General features: G+C 46.7%; 1 pseudogene; it reads right to left on the bottom strand.

Annotated features, from left to right (window-relative positions):
• Positions 1-3,400: 3,400 nt before the first annotated feature.
• Positions 3,401-9,510, bottom strand: LOC142576484 (uncharacterized; annotated as a pseudogene).
• Positions 9,511-19,406: the final 9,896 nt, after the last annotated feature.

Below are 19,406 nucleotides of genomic sequence, written 5' to 3'. Positions count from 1 at the left end.
GTCATTCATGGAGTGATCTGCTTTGTTATACTTCATTAGCAGATTTTCCGTAAGGCTCGCAGCGCTGGATGTCCTTTTTCTCTTTTCGCACTGGGCCGTTGATGGCTCACGGGTCTCTTGAGTGTCATCCAAGGTAGCTGTGCCGAACAGTTTGGTGTGATCAGGATGCGTCGGCTGCTTGGTATCTTCCCCTCCATCGCCCTGCAGTCGATGCCCTGCGCTGACTCCGACAGGCACCGCTCCAACGGCTAGCTTTGGCCGCTCACGGGGCAGCCTGACTTCTTTGCCGTGTATGGTGTGGACAAAGTCTCGGATAACATGACGTGGCTCGAAATGTGCCTCGCACACCGCACTCATGATTGTCAAGCTTCCTTTGCGCAGTTGCAAGTTGTCTTCCCATTTCTCTCTCAGGGTAGGGCTCTTAGGGACAACAAACAGGGAACGTTTCCGATCTTCGGATACTCTCCTGGAGTTTGCCGCGCACCCGGGAACAGAGCAGAAGTTCCGCCTCTTTGGTTTCATTGCCTGGAAATATGTATAAAACTTATCACTCTCGTGTACACTGCAAGCGAAGAGGCTTGAGTTAAATACCCAGTAAATAGTGGCAAACGCTCGATCGAAAACAATCTGTTCAATCTGCTCCAGATCATACAAAATTGGCAATTAGGGCTCACAAGGATATATAATATATATATATATATAGGCGAATGCACGCATGTTTTCATCTAGGTGAAATATTATGGCTATTAAAGAAACAACGAAGTAGCACATATTTCTCCACGTTTGTTACACCCTCACTGATCTGCTATCGTATCACTTTAACTGCCCTAACAATGTTTTTCTGACACTTCTTACAACATAATTGCATACAATATATAACCAGTACATTCGCAATACATACTACGCAACTCCGATGGTAGGTATTTATTAGTATTAAGTAAAAAAAGTAAATAAATTAGTAGGTAGCTAGGTAAATAAATAACTAAATAAATAAATAAGTAAATAAATATTTTCTACCAAATCTTAGCGGAAGGTGGTTACCGTCTGGGTTTAATTGAGGGATTACCACAGTCATGCAAGTGCTACCGAAATGTAAAGCTTCTTGGAGTTATACATATTGCTCCTAGGACACAAACCACACGAGACATTTACTGGGCTAGCTGTGCAACACAACGGGCAAAAGGCTACGGTAGAGCAATATATCTTAATACCAAACAGGAAAAAAATATATTAAATGTTTGCTTATGCTCATTTGGAACACTAAATGGTCCGAATTGCACTGATCTACTTAAGATAATGTAATCACTTGCACGGCTATTGCCATGTTCTGCCCACCTTCAAGTAAACGTACATTATAGCTCATATATAAAGCATCGTCAACGAGCACGCCTTTCCCTGTTCTTTCGAAACACTTCGTCACGTTCGCAAACACCTAATTTAACCTGCAAAGTTTTAGAAAGCTAACATACTCACGTTAAACAATTCCGTGTTTGAACTTTACCGACAACGGTGGAGCCGTGTGTTGCTATCTGTCATATTCGATGTCACATACTACAAAATATGCTACAACACTTTATTGTGGTTGGCGCTTTTCTAATTCAGCATGTTATAATTACGAGTTCCACTTACCTCTTTAGGGGGCAAGCTGGATCTGTGAACATTAAAAGCACAGCAAGCGGAGGAGCCTTGGACGCCTTTTTCTGTTTCGCTGCCGTTGAAATCGAAGCAGACGGCAAAAAGATGAAAAAAGTGCGCCTACAACGAGGCGGCCGTTGACGAATAATTAACACACATAAATGAATTTCCATAATTTATTTTACTTTGCTTCAGCTGTAACATAGAGTAAAGAAATAGTACATTTTTGTTTTCTTTATTTCTTTTTTCAAACGTCTGTTTCGCAGAGAATTTTACATGACGTCCGCTCCTAGCAGACGACAAGTCAAGAGCGCGCAATGATCGCACGGCGGAGCCCGTCGAGCCGGCGTCGGCAGGCTTGTGTATGCGTACGGGTCTCGGAGGCTATGTTTTATTTGAGATAGTTTTGTCCATTCCCGTGAGGTGGCGCTGCAGTAATTATAGTTCAACGTTAAAAAAAATTATTTTGTTATTATTCCTGCATGTTATGGTTGGCTCTTTGTTGCATTAGATGGCAACGGAAGCAAGAATTAAGCAGCCGTATAGATAATATAAACATCAACGCATGAAGTATTAAAAAAAAAGAGAAAAACACTACCCCTTGCTGAGATTCGAACCCAGGTCTTTTGCGTGGGAAGCACACATTCTACCTCGGCACCACGCCGCGTGAGTGCTACCGATCGCAGCGCCCCCAGCGGCGTTACGGTCGTTTGGCTTCACTTTGAATGCATTGAAAGAGCGGCCGTTCCGGACTCTCTCCATGTTCTAGTACACTCTAACAACACCAAACAGCTTCGCACGAAGTATCGGATCGGATCGGATCAGATCGGCTAGCCCACAGTGAGAGGAAAAATAACCCATAGGCTTCGCTAAATTTGACGGTAAAACATCGAAGTGGCCGGCGCGGCGGAGTTATGGCGCAAAATTGTGTTTTAGAGCAGGATGGCGCAGGGAAAGCAGTTTGGAGCAGGATGGCGCAAATGGCGCACGTACCACTTCCACTGTACTCAAAAGCTGCTTTTGAGTACAGCAAGGTATGATGCACAAAGCACTGGCTCAAGTGCACAGTTCGCAATAGAGTGTACGGCAAGTATGGTTTTCATAGTTTCATATTCATTGTTTATTGCAGCAACCAAACAAATACAGTCACAAAGCACACAAACAAAAAATACATGTCACAGGCAGCACAAGCAGTATTGTTTGAGTTGGCTAATCATCTCAATAGTCACAGTGCAGATAGGAAAAAGCCCTGAAGTGCCACGAACGTTGTCAGTTAGGAAATTGAAAAGTATAGAAAACAATACTACGACAGCTTCAATTGAAGCAAACATAACATGACATAAGTAGGCGCATCAACACAGACCATAGAGCACACTGGGATTGTTCTTCACATTTAATTTCTTCAGCTGAAAGAATATAGCAGGTGCGTTTACATCTGCAAGGCAATGTTAAAGCCAGCTTTAGCACCCTCAAACGTGCTCAACGTAGGAGCAAATACCATACATTGAGCCGGCGTACCATCTCCAGAGTACTTGTAGTCGTTAGCCGGATCAATTTGAAGTAATTTTACGTCAACAAAAGTACACATGAAGTGCAAGGACATTCGCGGGGCAGTAAAGCATGTAATCAGTGTACTGTACGCTACAATATAGCCAGATAAAAGTCCCGCGCTGTTCTGTTCGTTGCGCTGACAAAGATCCTACTAAAAACTCTGAGATGCAACTAGCCTGCTAAAAGGTGGCCTGGTAGCCAGTGGTGCGGAGTGGTAGTTATGATGACAATGGTTGATTTCATTATACCTGCCAGCACGGAACTGCAGGGGGGGGGGGGCGAGCAGGTGGAAAAATTAATCCCAGCGCCACGGAAACTAGGTTAATCCATTGCCTAGAAAGTCTCCTTTCAGAGGCATTCGCTTTATCGGTATGGCGTTTTATCTGATAATATTGCACAAGTACATAGGTGACACATGAACAGGCTGTACATGGCATAAAAGTACCCTAAAAGAGTGACATAGTGGAATGAACGATGAAAGATGCTACATTGTTAAACCATTGCCCCTGTGAGCAACCACGTCACATCCTAGCAAATCAAAATACACAAGTAAAAAATAAAAGAATAAAACCAGGCTGTGAACCAGAAAAAAACCCTTTGCAACCGTTAAACCAGACTAAGCTGATTTGTTGCACAGGCTGCATAATAGCCAGCAACTTCACAAAATATTCAGCCAACAGCTCGGGAATTGCATCCTTTTCATTCGCTTAGCCTCAGTGCTTGCTTCGTGGCTTTCCGTTGAGTAGTTTGACTGTGCAGTTTTTCTGCGTGCAAGCCAATGCAGCCTCACCCTGACGAGCAGGGCAAACAAACCATCATAAACGTCATCACCACACACAGTCAGCGATTTTTCTACCTTGGCATGAAGCAACATGCACAGATCATGCCCTACTTGTTCTTTTCCCACAATATTGGAACTAGATGCGACAAAAACCTGCTCGCAAGCATTGATGAAAGCTACAAACGAGGGTGTAGGAACTGACAGGCTCCCAAAGTCACCTTCTCCAGGATTTTTGACACTTAAGTACAAGAGAACTTCGCTCTGATCGGCAAAGGCGGCATTTTCTAGCCTCACCTCGCACGTATGTGGCCCTGTAACACACCTGTGATCATTCATAAACTTGTAGGCAAGCCAGCCAGCAAAATAGACAATGTTGTTCTCTAGTATTGGAGACTGATAATCATATGGCAAAACTTCTACTGCAACTGGCAAAGATGTGGCAGCTGTACAGAGAGAAGGAGCAGACTTAGATAAACAAACTGGGAGAGTGGCTAGAAGGCTAGACATGTCTTCAGCACAGTTGCTGCTTTCCGACAGTTTGAAAAGGTTGCTAACTAAAAGATGCCTAAATGCTGCTTGAAACTGCCGGCAAGACGAGTTGCTGTTCGATCCAGATTTCGACCTAACAATAGCAAAGGTGTTTTCAAGTGCATCCTGGTTCAGGTGCCTGGTAAGGAGGTATGTCAAACCATAGCGAGAGGCCAGGTGGTTCCATAACAGCAGCACAGCCCTCATAGTTTGGCAGAAGCCACGGATGCAAAGAGGCTGCCACGCACAGCCTAGAACTTCGATGTTTTCGAAAACTGCAATACACTCTTGCAAAAACTCTTCATGCACAGATCCTGCACAAATTGCAGATGCATACGGAGACTTTCCCCGCTTCTGTGAAGTATTTAGACTGTCAAAGGGTCTATCGATCCTCTCAACAAATCTGGCTGTGTGGATAGCCTCTGATGGCAACTGTTGGAATGTTACCAATGTGCACAATGCAGCAGCGCAATGATTGCTGAATACCTGTGCTGCGAGTTTCACAGACATCTTCGAAGCAAAAGTTAAATTAAAGTGCCGGGCACTCAACTTTGGGATGGACCGAATTTGCATTTCTCGATCCTTCTCATAAGCCTGTCGTATGTACGAGCTTTTAATTGTGTCACTGCCTACCCTGAAGTCATACTTGAAGAGCATATTGCGCAAGCACTCGAGCAAATGCGGTGGATCAAAAATAAAGAAAAGCGGTTCACCATTCACACTTAAGTACGGCTTTTCAGGGGTCACAAGTTTCGAAAACAGAGAAACATTTTGGTTCCCCTGATCACAAACCACAGCCACAGGCTGCAATCCAGCTCCAACCAACATTTTGTGTCATTTGAAGAGAAGGTCATGCAGAACAGTTGCAGGCGCTGCCTCATCTGCAAAGAAGTAGCCAAGAGGCTGCTTCCACGGCGTACATATTCCTTTGGCCATGAACACAAGCGCCTTGTTTGCAAGATTTGGACCTTGTGCTGCACTGTACTCTTCAAGGCCTTCAAATCTGTCCGACACTGGATTGTACGACAGCTCCTTTGAAACATGCATTTCATCAAAAATTATGGTGCAAGCCCTGTCTTGCCGTGGAAAAGACGCTGCCCGTTTCTCGATCAAATCAAAAACTTCAGGATAAAATCCAACCCTCAATGGTACGCGTGCAAGCCACAGCTGCAGTGACCTAACAGATGGAAGTTTCAGGAGTTTCCTGCAATATCTGTAACCTTTTGGGCTGTGGAAGTATAAACCTAAAGCAAAGATTTTGTTTTGGCTGCACCATCGACGGCCAAACCTGCTGACATTGTGCATCTTTAACTGAGCTTCAACAAAAGCAGCAACAGCTGGTGTTAAATGCTCACGCAGACTATCTACCAATTCGGCAGTGGTCTTCATGCGACGGCGCTGAAGCAGCAGTCCTTGCAGCCTCTTGTTGCGGTTACGCAGCTGCCTGAGCTTGGCTCGAAGTTTCTGCAGTGGCCGCCTTTCATTGATGGGGCTGGTGAAAGATCCTGCAACGTACAGAGTCGACGGAAGAGCAATAAGTTGCTACGTCGGGTTTAGTCATAGCTGCATGTAGTCCTGTAGCACCAAAAAGTGCGCAATATTGCGAAAGCGTTGTAAAATTGCTAACCTTCATAAGAAAGAGGCGAACTGCTGAACGGAGCTCCTGGTGACAGATCAGCACTCGCTGACAGTGTTGCGGCCACCCCTGCCGTGCCAGGTTCCAGAGATGAAGCGCTTGCTTCAGTGCTTAGTCCTGCATATGTGTGGTCAGCTGCGCCCACAGAATATAAAGAACAAAATATAGTGACAGCACAGTTCTGACAGGGAAGCCAGCAACCCAACAATGCACAAATAATAACTAAGCACCACAGGCGGAATGAACACTTACACTGAACCATTATGAAGCCACTGGCGTGGGAACAAGCTTGGTTCAGCGTAGAACCAGTAGGGCTGGCACCATCTGCATCTGCACAGCGCACAGACAAGGAATTGTAGCATATTTCTGAGCCATACCTCCTCAGGCTGTTCGAGCAGATACGAAATAACAATCACCTTCTTGGAAGAGTAGCAGCGACTGGGACGGCCGACTCTGGACGTACCCCTTGGAAACAGGTTCACCGGAGACAGCAGCTATCATAGGAAGCAGTCCAATGAGCTTTCAGTCGTCACCATTTTCAAAAGATTTATGTCAGTTATGCATACAACCCTGCTCACCTGGTTCTCCAGCCCGGCGCACTAATGCCGAAGTTTCGCTCAGAGATTGTGAACAGTCCATGTCGCTGCTGCATTCGCTTGAGGTGTCTGAAATGGCAACATTATTGCGGAGAGAAAAGAGAATTCAGTACCTTTATAGTAAATCATTTCCAAAGAACTATAGCTTCCACAGCATGCGGTTCACATTGTCACCACTCTAGAAAGAAAAATGCTTATCCAATGAAATAAAATTCTGTTTACCACCCTTAATCGTTAGGCACATTAGTTTGATGTCATCAGCAGCTGTGGAGCACCAGTAAATCATTTGCAATTTTCATATGCTATGTTTTACTTTGAAGAGTGCGAAATTCGCCTATCACACAAACAACGATAGCTCGCAAATCAAGTAATGTGCCCCATATTGTTTACAGATTTATGCAGGTCAGCCTATGGCCTACGCAATGAGATGCAACAAGAATGAATTCGTAAGCAATTATCGCAAAAAATAAAAACCTGTACAAACATTGGCTTTCGCTAGCATGAATATTGAGGTAAAAGGCAACAACACAAACAATTATTAGTGCATTTCTATAATCGTTCAGTGCGTGCTTTGATACATAACACATGAGCACACAATATCTCGAGAAGCTTTTCACCAAGCGTACCTTGCCCAAATCGGCATAAGATTGCATCCTGATAAGACTGAAGGTGAAAAAAGAAGCTCTGCATACAAGAAAGCAAAGTTCTGGAGTACTAAAATTCATCAAACATTTAGGAAGGCTCACCCTTTTTTCCCCCTCACTTCTTTTGAGCTATCAAAGGAAGGACGAGAATGCCCTCTGGACACGACAGGGACCGTTCATGAGACAAGGTTTCACGGTGAATATGAAAGATTCAACTCCCACTTGCTGCAAAACATGTAGAGTCGCCTGGTTTCCGTTGCTAAAGTGGCTAGCGGCATCAAACAGTCTGAACCGGAAGACTGACAGACTCACGTTAAGATCCTTTGGAGCTCTTTGCCATACCAGACTACCAAATATCCCACTTCCATTATCCTTTTTTTTTTACCGGAAATATCAGGCAAGAGTATTCACACCGTCAGTGTACTTTTTCCGCACCCGTGCCTAGAAATTCGCTTGAGCACCCTTCGCCTACTAAGCTTGTGCCATTAGCTTACCACAAGCACAAACCTAATTCTATGCTATGTTGGACATTTGTCACGAACCTCACATGCAGTGTACAGTGCATACCGGGAGAAAAGAAGTTTCGATCCCAACAGCGGAAAAATACGCCTTGTACAATGTCGCACGGCATACAGAAAGTACACAAATAAAAGGGCTGGAGCACCCCCTTGTGTGAGCGTCTAGTTGATTCAAATACTGACAACTGTTGAATCGCTAAACTTGCATGCAAGAGACGTAAAACGAATATATATATATATATATATATATATGTACATACATACATGATATACATACACACACACACGACATGTATATAATTATATGTGCTCACGTGAAAGAGATACTTCCATATTAGTTTTCGCTTAGCAGGGTGCAGGTAAAAATTTACTGTAATTTTTAAAGCCACAAGACAGATACATAATTCGTTTTGCAAAAGACGCTAGACTGTTTACGGTTACGACAAAAAGGAAAATTTTCATTTTTTCACAAAACCTGACATTTCAAGAGCGGCGAATGCCTTAAAAGTTTGATAACAAAAATTACCGGCAATGCTTGCTCGAGTAGGCAAAGCATCGTGTCGCAGCCTTCCTGACGGCAGATACACAGATGGTTCGAAGTGCCTCGAGCAAATCCTGAGTTCTCGTAGCTGCGACGGCGCCTTCTTCTCCAGGCTGACGTTGCGGCAGAACTGCGCCCACGCTCGGCACCTGGACGTGATGCAACATGCACGTTAGATACAACTGCGCCAAAAAGAATACGCATACTCGAAACGCCAATGCGTCATTATTCCTGTCACTGCTAACTACAGTAAATTATACTTGCATTACATCTGAACTATGGTAGTAAATGCTCGCGCCAAGCTCTCAGCGCCCCAGAGTGCGGTAATGCTCATCCTCATGCCACGCGGCTAGCTGCTTTTCTAAGCTCAACGAGTGACGAGAGTGAAGTGCGTTTAAAATTACCCTGACAGTCATGTATATGTAGGACAGCAATACCAAGGCAGGCAATAACTCCTGCTGAGCGAATCCAGTTAAAGCCTCCTCAAAGCCGCGCACATACACGAGGCTGAGTTTCGATACTCCCAGTTGCGAGGGGATCCTCAAATTGGCTTCATGGTTTTGCAAAACTAAACAATGTCGTACTCAGAGCTGTCAGGTAGCAAACTTTGTTCTAAATGGGCCTCCCGGTCACTAGCGTGCACGTGGTTGCTCCTGAGAGCCCGGTGTGAAGTTCACGTTGGTGATAGTCAGCTGCATGAAACTCACTATAAATTAGAAAAATGTGGGCCTCTTTCGCACACCTCAGCACTGAAAGTGTGTGCCCTGCAGTGTAGTACATAAATATCCCCGAAAACATGAAGCCAAGTACGCACGAACGGGTTACAGCTATGAAACACGAGCGAACAGCCCGGCGAAACCATATCGAAGCTATCACGCATACCTAGAGCAGACGACACTTTCAAGAGCTCACCTGTGAAAGTCCAGCGGGAATCGGTGTAGCGTGACACCAATGGTACTATCCACGCTGTCGCAGTGTACCACGGAGCATCGTTTCTTCACATGCCGCAAGCTCATCTTGAAATGAAGCGCTAAGCGCTTCAAAAGAAGAGCGCGAAGCGTGCAAAGACGGAAAAAGACTTCGCACTGGCCGCACACCGAAGGAAACGACAAAACCGAGAAAACTGCCGCAGCGGTGCAGCGGGCTGCAAATCTTACCGAACGGTGACAAAGAAGCGACGTGCAAGGACGACGAAAACTTCGCAAAAGGAGCATTTTGAGACCGGCGAGCTAAATTTATACGCTTTACCAGGCGCGCCATCGCAGACAGCTGGCGATAAAAAATCGCTTCGTAAACTCCCGCCACTGTGGCCGGGTTAGCCGGGTATCGAAACAAGGCCTGCAAAGACGCGCTGTAATGCACCGCACACTCATGAATAGGGGGCAGGTCAAGAGTGTTGCAAAAATACAAAATTTGCCAGGTTTTAAGAAAATGACTTACCTCTTTCATAAAACAAGGTGCTAATATATTTTTTCTTTTCTATTGGCAGATTACATTCCAATTTTGTAGCTTTATCATTTCTTTATATGAGTGTTTTGCCCCCCATCCTCTGGTTGTGCTGCAGTCGCGCTAAACCACTTTTCGGCCCAGCCTTCGCCACCACTTTAAATCCGCCTTGGAACACGGGCGATGCGGGCATCCCCTCGTTAAGGCTTACGATGGTTGCCGCATGGTGTCGCTACCATCTCTGAAAGTTGCGAATCAGCCTTGATGAGGCCTAGTGGCAGGCGAATCGTGTTCTTTCACAGTTGCTTTGCATTTCAGCCTACGTCGACACCCTTGGTACTTGTTTTTGCTTCGATATTTCCGAGCTCGGAAATCACGCATCTACGAGTGATCTATTGCGGACTAGAAGAAACATAGACATGCACAGCAAGCGCTGACCATCGCAACCGCTCCGCGCCGTTGTCAGATGGGAAGAGGACTTGGCACCCGAAGGTGCCGCGTTCATGAGCTTACATGTACACATCAACCCAACATCATCCAATACATTGACCCCGGCGGTCCCTCTCTACCTGGACGGGGGGCTTCTAGAAGTTCGGGCCAACGGTCCTTCCCGGATAAGGGGGCTGCTGTGGGGCAGAGCCACTAAGTTACTGGACAACACACAAACAGCCATGTCGGTCTTACAGGACACAAGCCTGACTGACCCTCGGACTGCCTTGACGCAAAAGAGGTCAAGGCATACAATTATGGAGAGCTTGCATGAGATCCAGCCCATGCCACGTTAGTAGTTCATGCAGCACGAAAGTACGAGTTTCCCTACTGAGCCAGCTCTGTCACGCTCCCCCGCAGGGGCGTCTGCGTCAGCAGGCGTTTGGTGTGTTGCGACACCACGTACCCGAGCACACGAGGGTTGGACCCTCCCGCGTGTAGCCGTGCGCGGCTTAGCCGTGTCCGGGGAAAAGGGGATCCTGGGGGTTGAGCCAATGCCGGGTGTTTGGACCTTTACGGCCCCTCGGCGGCGGCAACACACCCCTTCGGCCTCCGCTTCACGTAGACGGCACCCCCGGACTGACCCACCCGGGGGAAATCGGCAGTCGCCTTTTCCTGTCCTCCTCTCCAATCTTCGTCTTTCTCCGCCACTTTTGCATCTTTCCTGTCTTCTCTTCACTTCCTTTGCTTCCGTATTTCCTGGCGGCAAGGGTTAACCGTGTGTAATGTATCCAATCTTGGGTATATGCATTAGGTTATAGTGGCTGTGTACTGCTGGCGCTGGCAGGCTGCATTTATACAGAATCTTGTCACGTCCCCGTGTTGGGCTCCATGGTGGGTGGCTGGCACAGCTGCCGAAATTTCAGTAATTTCTATGGCTTTTAGCTCATTCCCCAAGCTACCTGATCGACCTCTTTTGAAAAGAGGCCGCACCGATGAACCCTTCAACTTTTTCACCAAGAGCAAAGATATTTTCCCACATTTTCACGTGATCCATACCGAAACGAACCAAAGGACCGTAAGAACGCTTTCTCCATTTGTTGTTGCGAAGTGCCTCACAGACACACTGGGCCCTGGATACAAAATTACTAAAATGGCCAGTGGCGACCTTCTCCCTGAAGTTCGTGACAAAATACAACACGACAAATTGACAAATCTTGTTTCATTTGGTGAAACCCCAATTTCAATAACCCCTCACCGTTCCCTCAACAGCACAAGAGGTGTAGTTTCAGAGCAGGACCTTCTAGATCTGACTGAGGCAGAGCTCCTAGAGGGCTGGAAGGAGCAGCATGTCACTAATGTGCAACGAATCAAAATCCGCCGAGATGACAAGGAAATACTCACAAAACACCTGATCCTTACCTTTTGTACCAGCACTCTCCCTGAAAGCATCGAAACAGGCTATATGAAAATTACTGTCAGACCGTACATACCAAATCCACGACGATGTTTCAAGTGCCAAAGATTCGGCCACGGCTCTCAGAGCTGCCGAGGCCGTACCACCTGTGCAAAGTGCGCGTCCCATGACCACCCTGCGGACAACTGCAACGACCCACTTCACTGTGCAAACTGTGACGGTGAACACGCCGCCTATTCTCGCTCCTGTCCTTCATGGAAGAAGGAAAAAGAAATCATAACACTTAAAGTAAAAGAAAATATCTCATTCAAAGAAGCGCGCAAGCGTCTTTCTATTGCACAGGGACCTACATTTTCCGAAGTGGCACGGCTGGGGGCACGGCCACAACGGTATTCGGCGGCGCTTAGGACCACCCAGAGTGGACCGGCGGCATCGCCACTTGCCCCCACTGCGGGACCAGCTAGTGCTGGCCTGCCGCCCAGCAAGATCCAGCAGCCCTCAGGGTCTGCTGTCTCTAGTTCTTTAAGGGCCTCTGCGCGCGTAGAGAAGCCCGAAACACCCGCGAGCGGACACCGCGAGCGGACATCCAACGCCTCGGCGGAGGCGATGGATACATCACAAAGTGCGTCGGCGTCCCAGACGCCGAAGGCTCGGCGCAGTTCTCAGGAGCGCGCCAAAAAGGACAAAACCCGCATCACAGGGCCTGGAAAGAGCCCTGTGGGCTAAAGTAGCTTCTCTCTCCTAAACACACAGCACATATCAATAACAACATGGATACACCAATATTACATTGGAACGTTAGAGGTCTCCTCCACAACCTCGACGACGTCAAAGAACTCGTACATAAATATAATCCCAAGGTGCTGTGTGTACAAGAAACACATCTAAAACCAACACAGTCAGGCTTTCTGACGCAATTCGCCATTTTTCGCAAGGACCGTGACGATGCCAACACCTCTTCCGGTGGTGTAGCAATAATAGCTGATAAGTCCGTTGCATGCCGTGCTCTGGAACTTCAAACACCTCTTGAGGCAGTTGCGGTTCGGGCCTTACTGTTTGGAAAATTAATTAGCATTTGTTCTATCTACATACCACCTAACTTTCGGCTCCATCGAACAGAACTCGAGGGAATTATAGATGCCCTGCCAGACCCATACATACTGGTTGGGGATTTCAATGCACACAACACTCTTTGGGGGGATTCCCAATGCGATGCCAGAGGTCGAATAATAGAACAAATCCTGTTTTCTTCAGGCGCCTGCGTGCTAAATAAGAAACAACCAACATTTTACAGTCTTGCACATAACACATACAGTTACATAGACTTAAGCATAGTATCCCCCACCTTAGTGCCCCGTTTAGATTGGAAAGTTATTCAGAACCCTTATGGCAGTGACCATTTTCCTGTGATCCTCCAATCTACAAAAGAACATGATCCTCTCCCATACGACCCTCGATGGAAGATTGCATCTGCAGACTGGGAAAAATTTAGAACTCTTACGTATATGCCTCAAAACACTCTTAACGATTTTAATATAAACGACGCTGTTGCTTATTTTACCGCTTTTATGATTGACGCCGCATTGGAGTGCATCCCACAAACAAACGGGACCCCGAAGAAAAGGCGAGTGCCCTGGTGGAACGAGGATTGCAGGAATGCACGGAAAAGACAGAATAAGGCCTGGCACATGCTGCGCCGCTCTCCAACAACTGAGAACCTTGTTAACTTCAAACACATAAAGTCCCAAGGAAGACGAACACGGCGCACGGCTAAAAGGGAAAGCTGGGAAAAATACATCTCCGGTATTAACTCCTACAAACAAGAAGGAAAAGTATGGAGTCGGCTGAAAAAATTAGTAGGCCACCAACCTTACCTCCTGCCTTTGGTCGATGTCCAAGGCAATAACCTCGAAGACCAGGCTAACGCCCTTGGACAGCATTTCGAACATGTATCCAGCGCCGAACATTATTCGGAGCTTTTCCACAAACTAAAAAAAATCTGCAGAAAGCAAGCCGCTCAATAGAAAGTGTCGAGAAAACGAACCTTACAACAGTCCCTTCAGTCTTATGGAATTCAGAGCATCATTAAACACTTGTCAAAGCTCTGCTCCCGGAGCCGACCGTATTATGTACGAGATGATAAAGCATCTGGACTCTAGCGCTCAAATGGCTCTGCTGTCCCTCTTTAACACTATTTGGGCAACTGGGTTCCTTCCACTGGCATGGAGAGAAGCCATCGTAGTACCCATTCTAAAACAAGGTAAAGATGCATCCTCAGTGGAAAGTTACCGTCCCATTGCTTTAACAAGTTGTCTTTGCAAATTTTATGAAAAAATGATAAACCGCAGGCTCTTACATTTCCTTGAAGAAAACAAACTGCTCGATCCTTATCAGTGCGGCTTTAGAGAAGGCCGTTCTACAACAGATAGCCTTGTTCGCATAGAAGCAAACATCCGCGAAGCTTTTATACACAAACAGTTTTTTCTGTCTGTCTTCCTCGACATGGAAAAAGCTTATGATAACCCCGCAGGGGCGTCTGCGCAAGCAGGCGTTTGGTGCCTTGCGACACCACGTACCCGAGCACACGAGGGTTGGACCCTCCCGCGTGTAGCCGTGCGCGGCTTAGCCGTGCCCGGTGAAAAGGGGATCCTGGGGGTTGAGCCAATGCCGGGTGTTTGGACCTTTACGGCCCCTCGGCGGCGGCAACACACCCCTTTGGCCTCGGCTTCACGTAGACGGCACCCCCGGACTGACCCACCCGGGGGAAATCGGTAGTTGCCTTTTCCTGTCTCTCTCTTCCTCTAATCTTCGTCTTTCTCTTACTTTTCATCTTTCCTGTCTTCTCCTAGCTTCCGCTTACTTCCAATTTTTCCAGGCAGCAAGGGTTAACCTTGTGTGAATAACCAACCTAGGTTATCTCATATTTGGTTATAGCGATAACGTAAAGCTGGCGCTTGCAGGACCTGTTTTTACAGTCCCTGTAACGTCCCCTTGTAGGGCTCCATGGTGGGTGGCTGGCGTTGTTGCCGAAAATTCAATTCCTTTATGGCTAGCTCCTTCCCTCCGCTTCCTGATCGCCCTCACAAAAGAGGGCGCACCGATGAAGTTTTTCAGTTCCTTGGACGACAAAGACCAAACTTCCCACAATACCATGTGATCCACTCAGAAAAATCCGACAAACAAGTACGAAACATTTCCCCTTTTCTAGTTTCAAAGTCCTTAACTGATGTCCTTGGTCCAGGCTACAAGGTATCAAGGCTGGCAAGTGGTGATCTCCTGCTAGAGCTCCATGATCAGAAACAGTACGATAAGTTGCCCAGTCTAGTATCATTCGGAGATGTTCCATTAACAGTGACTCCACACCGCACGCTCAACACCACCCGCGGCGTTGTCTCGGATGACGATTTGATCCAGCTGACAGAGGCTGAGCTCCTGGAGGGCTTCAGTGATCAGAATGTTGTCAATGTGAGAAGAATTAAGATAAGAAGGGATGGAAAAGAAATTCAAACAAAGCACCTGATACTCACATTCGGTTCAAGTATTCTGCCCGAGTCTGTAGAGGCCGGGTACATAAAGCTCCGTGTCAGACCATATGTGCCAAATCCCCTAAGATGCTTCAAATGCCAGCGTTTTGGCCACAGCTCGCAGAGCTGCCGAGGCCGCCAAACATGCGCCAAATGCAGTGCCCTTGAACACGCCACTGAAGCTTGTGCGAACACTCTCCACTGTGTAAACTGTGATGGGGAGCACGCCGCGTACTCGCGGTCGTGCCCATCGTGGAAAAAAGAAAAGGAAATTGTAACAATAAAAGTAAAGGAAAACATAAGTTTCAAGGAGGCACGTAGGCGGGTATCGTACCTGCCCAGGAAAACCTTTGCCGATGTGGCGCGTCAGGGGGCAGCGTCACAACGGCCTCCGGCGGCTGTCCGACCCACAGTCAGTGAGTCGACAGTTACGCCATCTGCCCCCACGGTGGTTGCAGCTAGGGCTGCTCCGCCAACCGAGCAGACGGAGCCATCGACCCCGAAGGTGGGCGCAGCCGAGGCTGCCCCAACTTCCGAGGCCCCCTCCAGCGCTGGCAACGGCCAGCGCAGCCAAATCCCTCAGGGAGCCCCATCGACCTCCGGGCTGGTGGGCGCAGGGGTCTTGACCTCGAAGGCGGGACTCCCTCTGAAAACCTCTCGCTCGCAAGAGCGCCTGTCCGGCGTCTCACAGGAGGCAATGGACACTACACCTGTCCCCAAGGCGCACCAAACGCCTAAGGAGCGTCGAGACTCGCTCGAACGCTTCAAAAAGAACAAAACACCTATTACAGGGCCTCGAAAGGGCTCTGTAATGTAAGACATCTCTTCCGTTTCCGTAAACACAGCACCTATATTTCTTTAAATATGGATACACAAATCATTCAATGGAATGTCAGAGGTCTTCTTAGGAATCTTGATGATGTGCAAGAACTCATCCATACACACAATCCAAAAGTGCTGTGTTTACAGGAAACACATTTAAAATCAAGAAACACAAACTTTCTTCGACAATATGTTACGTTTCGGAAAGATCGCGATGATGCTGTCGCATCATCGGGCGGTGTTGCAATTATAATTCAAAAAAGTGTAGCCTGTCAACGTTTACAGCTACGAACGCCCCTTGAAGCAGTGGCGGTTCGAGCTGTTCTTTTAAATAAACTCGTCACCATTTGCTCGCTTTATGTACCCCCACACTTCAAATTAAACAAGCATGAATTTCAGTCATTTATAGACGAATTGCCAGAACCTTATGTTGTTCTTGGCGATTTCAATGCGCACAGCTCCCTGTGGGGCGACTCTCGTACAGACGCGCGAGGTCGTCTCGTTGAACAGTTCCTTTTCTCTTCTGGAGCGTGCCTTCTAAATAAGAAAGAACCCACATATTACTCTCTAGCAAACAGAACATTTTCTTCAATAGATCTTAGTATAGTTTCCCCGTCTATACTGCTCGAACTTGAATGTGAAGTTACGAAGAATCCTTACGGGAGCGACCACTTTCCCATACTGATAAGAACATCTAAAGAAAACGAATATCCTCCGCAAGCTCCTAGGTGGAAGGTAGACACAGCAGACTGGGAGAAATTTCGAACTCTCACTAACATCTCATGGGCCGACATGTCTTCTCTAGAAATTGATGCTGCTGTAGAGTATCTAACATCATTCATAATAGATGCCGCATCAAAATGCATATCCGAAGTGAGTGGTCTGGCATGCAAACGACGTGTACCGTGGTGGAACAGCGAATGTAGGATCGCCCGTAAGAATCAGAACAAGGCGTGGGCGTTGCTACGCGCTTCTCCCACTGCAGAGAATCTTATAAACTTTAAAAAAATAAAGTCCCAAGGCAGGCGAACCCGCCGACAGGCCAGAAGAGAAAGCTGGCACAAGTTTTTATCGAGTATTAACTCGTTTAGGGATGAGGCCAAAGCCTGGAACAGAGTTAATAGGATTAAAGGGCGGCAAACACATTCACTCCCCCTGGTAAACACACAGGGCGATACACTACAAGACCAGGCAGACTCACTTGGGGAGTATTTTGAGAACGTGTCAAGTTCATCAAATTATTCACAATCCTTCCTCAAATACAAGCAAATAGAAGAACGTAAGCCTTTCAACAGAAAATGTCGTCAAAATCAACCATACAACCGTCCTTTTAGTATTGCAGAGTTCAGAGCTGCCTTGAGCGCATGCAAGAGCTCTGCACCGGGATCTGACAGAATCATGTATGAAATGCTGAAAAACTTACACAATGACACGCAAGTTACACTACTTACACTTTTCAACACTATCTGGGACGCAGGGTACCTTCCGACTGCATGGAAAGAAGCCATTGTGGTCCCTGTTTTAAAACAAGGCAAAGATCCTTCCTCAGTGGCAAGCTACCGCCCGATAGCCCTCACAAGTTGCATGTGTAAGGTATTTGAAAAAATGATAAATCGGCGCCTCATCCATTTCCTTGAACAGAACAAAATACTTGATCCTTATCAGTGTGGCTTCAGGGAAGGGCGCTCCACAACTGATCACCTTGTACGTATAGAAGCAAACATCCGTGACGCATTTGTACACAAACAGTTTTTCCTATCCGTATTCCTCGATATGGAGAAGGCATACGACACAACGTGGCGATACGGAATCTTAAGAGACCTGTCAGAAATGGGCATTCATGGTAATATCCTAAACCTCATAGAAAGCTATTTGTCCAATCGCACATTCCGTGTAAAAGTCGGCAATGTACTGTCACGTCCTTTTACACAAGAAACTGGTGTACCCCAGGGAGGCGTCCTTAGCTGCACGCTCTTTATAGTGAAGATGAACACGCTCCGTGCTTCATTAGCTCCGGCCATTTTTTACTCTATCTATGTGGACGACATTCAAATAGCTTTTAAATCCTGTAACCTCGCAGTGTGCGAGAGACAGGTACAGCATGGTTTAAACAAAGTATCAAAATGGGCAGAGAAAAACGGATTTAAAATCAATCCTCACAAAAGTTCTTGTGTACTTTTTAAACGAAAGAGAGGCCTGGTCCCGGATCCTTGCTTAGAACTGTGTGGACAACAAATTCCTATCAACAAAGAGCACAAATTCCTAGGTATTATACTTGACGATAGACTCACTTTTATTCCACACATCAAATATCTCAAAGAAAAATGTCTAAAAACAATGAACTTAATAAAACTTCTATCCAAGACTACGTGGGGAAGTGACAGAAAGTGTCTAATGAATCTCTACAAGAGCCTAATACGGTCACGATTGGATTATGGGGCCGTAGTGTATAACTCTGCCGCCCCGAGCGCGCTAAGGATGCTGGATCCTGTCCATCATCTAGGTATCCGCCTAGCCACTGGTGCTTTCAGAACAAGCCCGATCGAAAGCCTATATGCCGAATCGAATGAGTGGCCGCTCCGCTTACAGAGATCATACGTCAGCTTTACTTATTTCCTTAAAGTGCATTCCATTCCTGAACACCCATGTCTTAATACCATTACCGATATGACGTATGCTACACTTTTCCGCAACCGTCCGTGTATAAGACAGCCTTTCTCGCTGCGTGTGAAGGAGCTTAGCGATGAAATGCATGTCCCACTCCTGGAGCACCGCTTAATGCGCCCAACGAAGCTATTACCTCCTTGGGACTGGCAGGTCACAGAATGTGACGTATCCTTTCTAAAAGTTTCAAAGCATGCTCCAGATGTAGAAATTCGAATGCATTTCCTAGAACTTCAGTACAAACACTCGTGCACAGAGTTCTACACAGACGCTTCCAAGTCACATGCCGGAGTATCTTATGCAGCCGTCGGTCCTTCTTTTTCGGAATGCGATGTACTACATCCAGAAACAAGTATCTTTACGGCAGAGGCCTACGCTATATGGTCGGCTGTAAAGTATATAAAGAAAACAAAACTCCAAAAAGCCGTAATATATACAGACTCCCTAAGTGTGGTGAAGGCCTTAATGTCACCCTACAAACATAAAAATCCTGTACTTACTGAGGTCTATTCCGACATATGCAAAACTTATCTATCTAACCAGCAAATCATCATATGCTGGGTACCCGGCCACAGGGGGATCGAAGGTAACGTCTTGGCAGACCAGATGGCTACGTCAATTGCACTCCCTGCTGTTAATAATACTGATTTGGTACCTCTCACAGATCTGAAACC

Source organism: Dermacentor variabilis, chromosome 3 (assembly GCF_050947875.1).
Source record: "Dermacentor variabilis isolate Ectoservices chromosome 3, ASM5094787v1, whole genome shotgun sequence".
Taxonomy (NCBI): Eukaryota; Metazoa; Arthropoda; class Arachnida; order Ixodida; family Ixodidae; genus Dermacentor; species Dermacentor variabilis.
The sequence above is the reverse complement of the archived record's forward strand: the minus strand, read 5'-3'. Positions and strand labels throughout refer to the sequence as shown.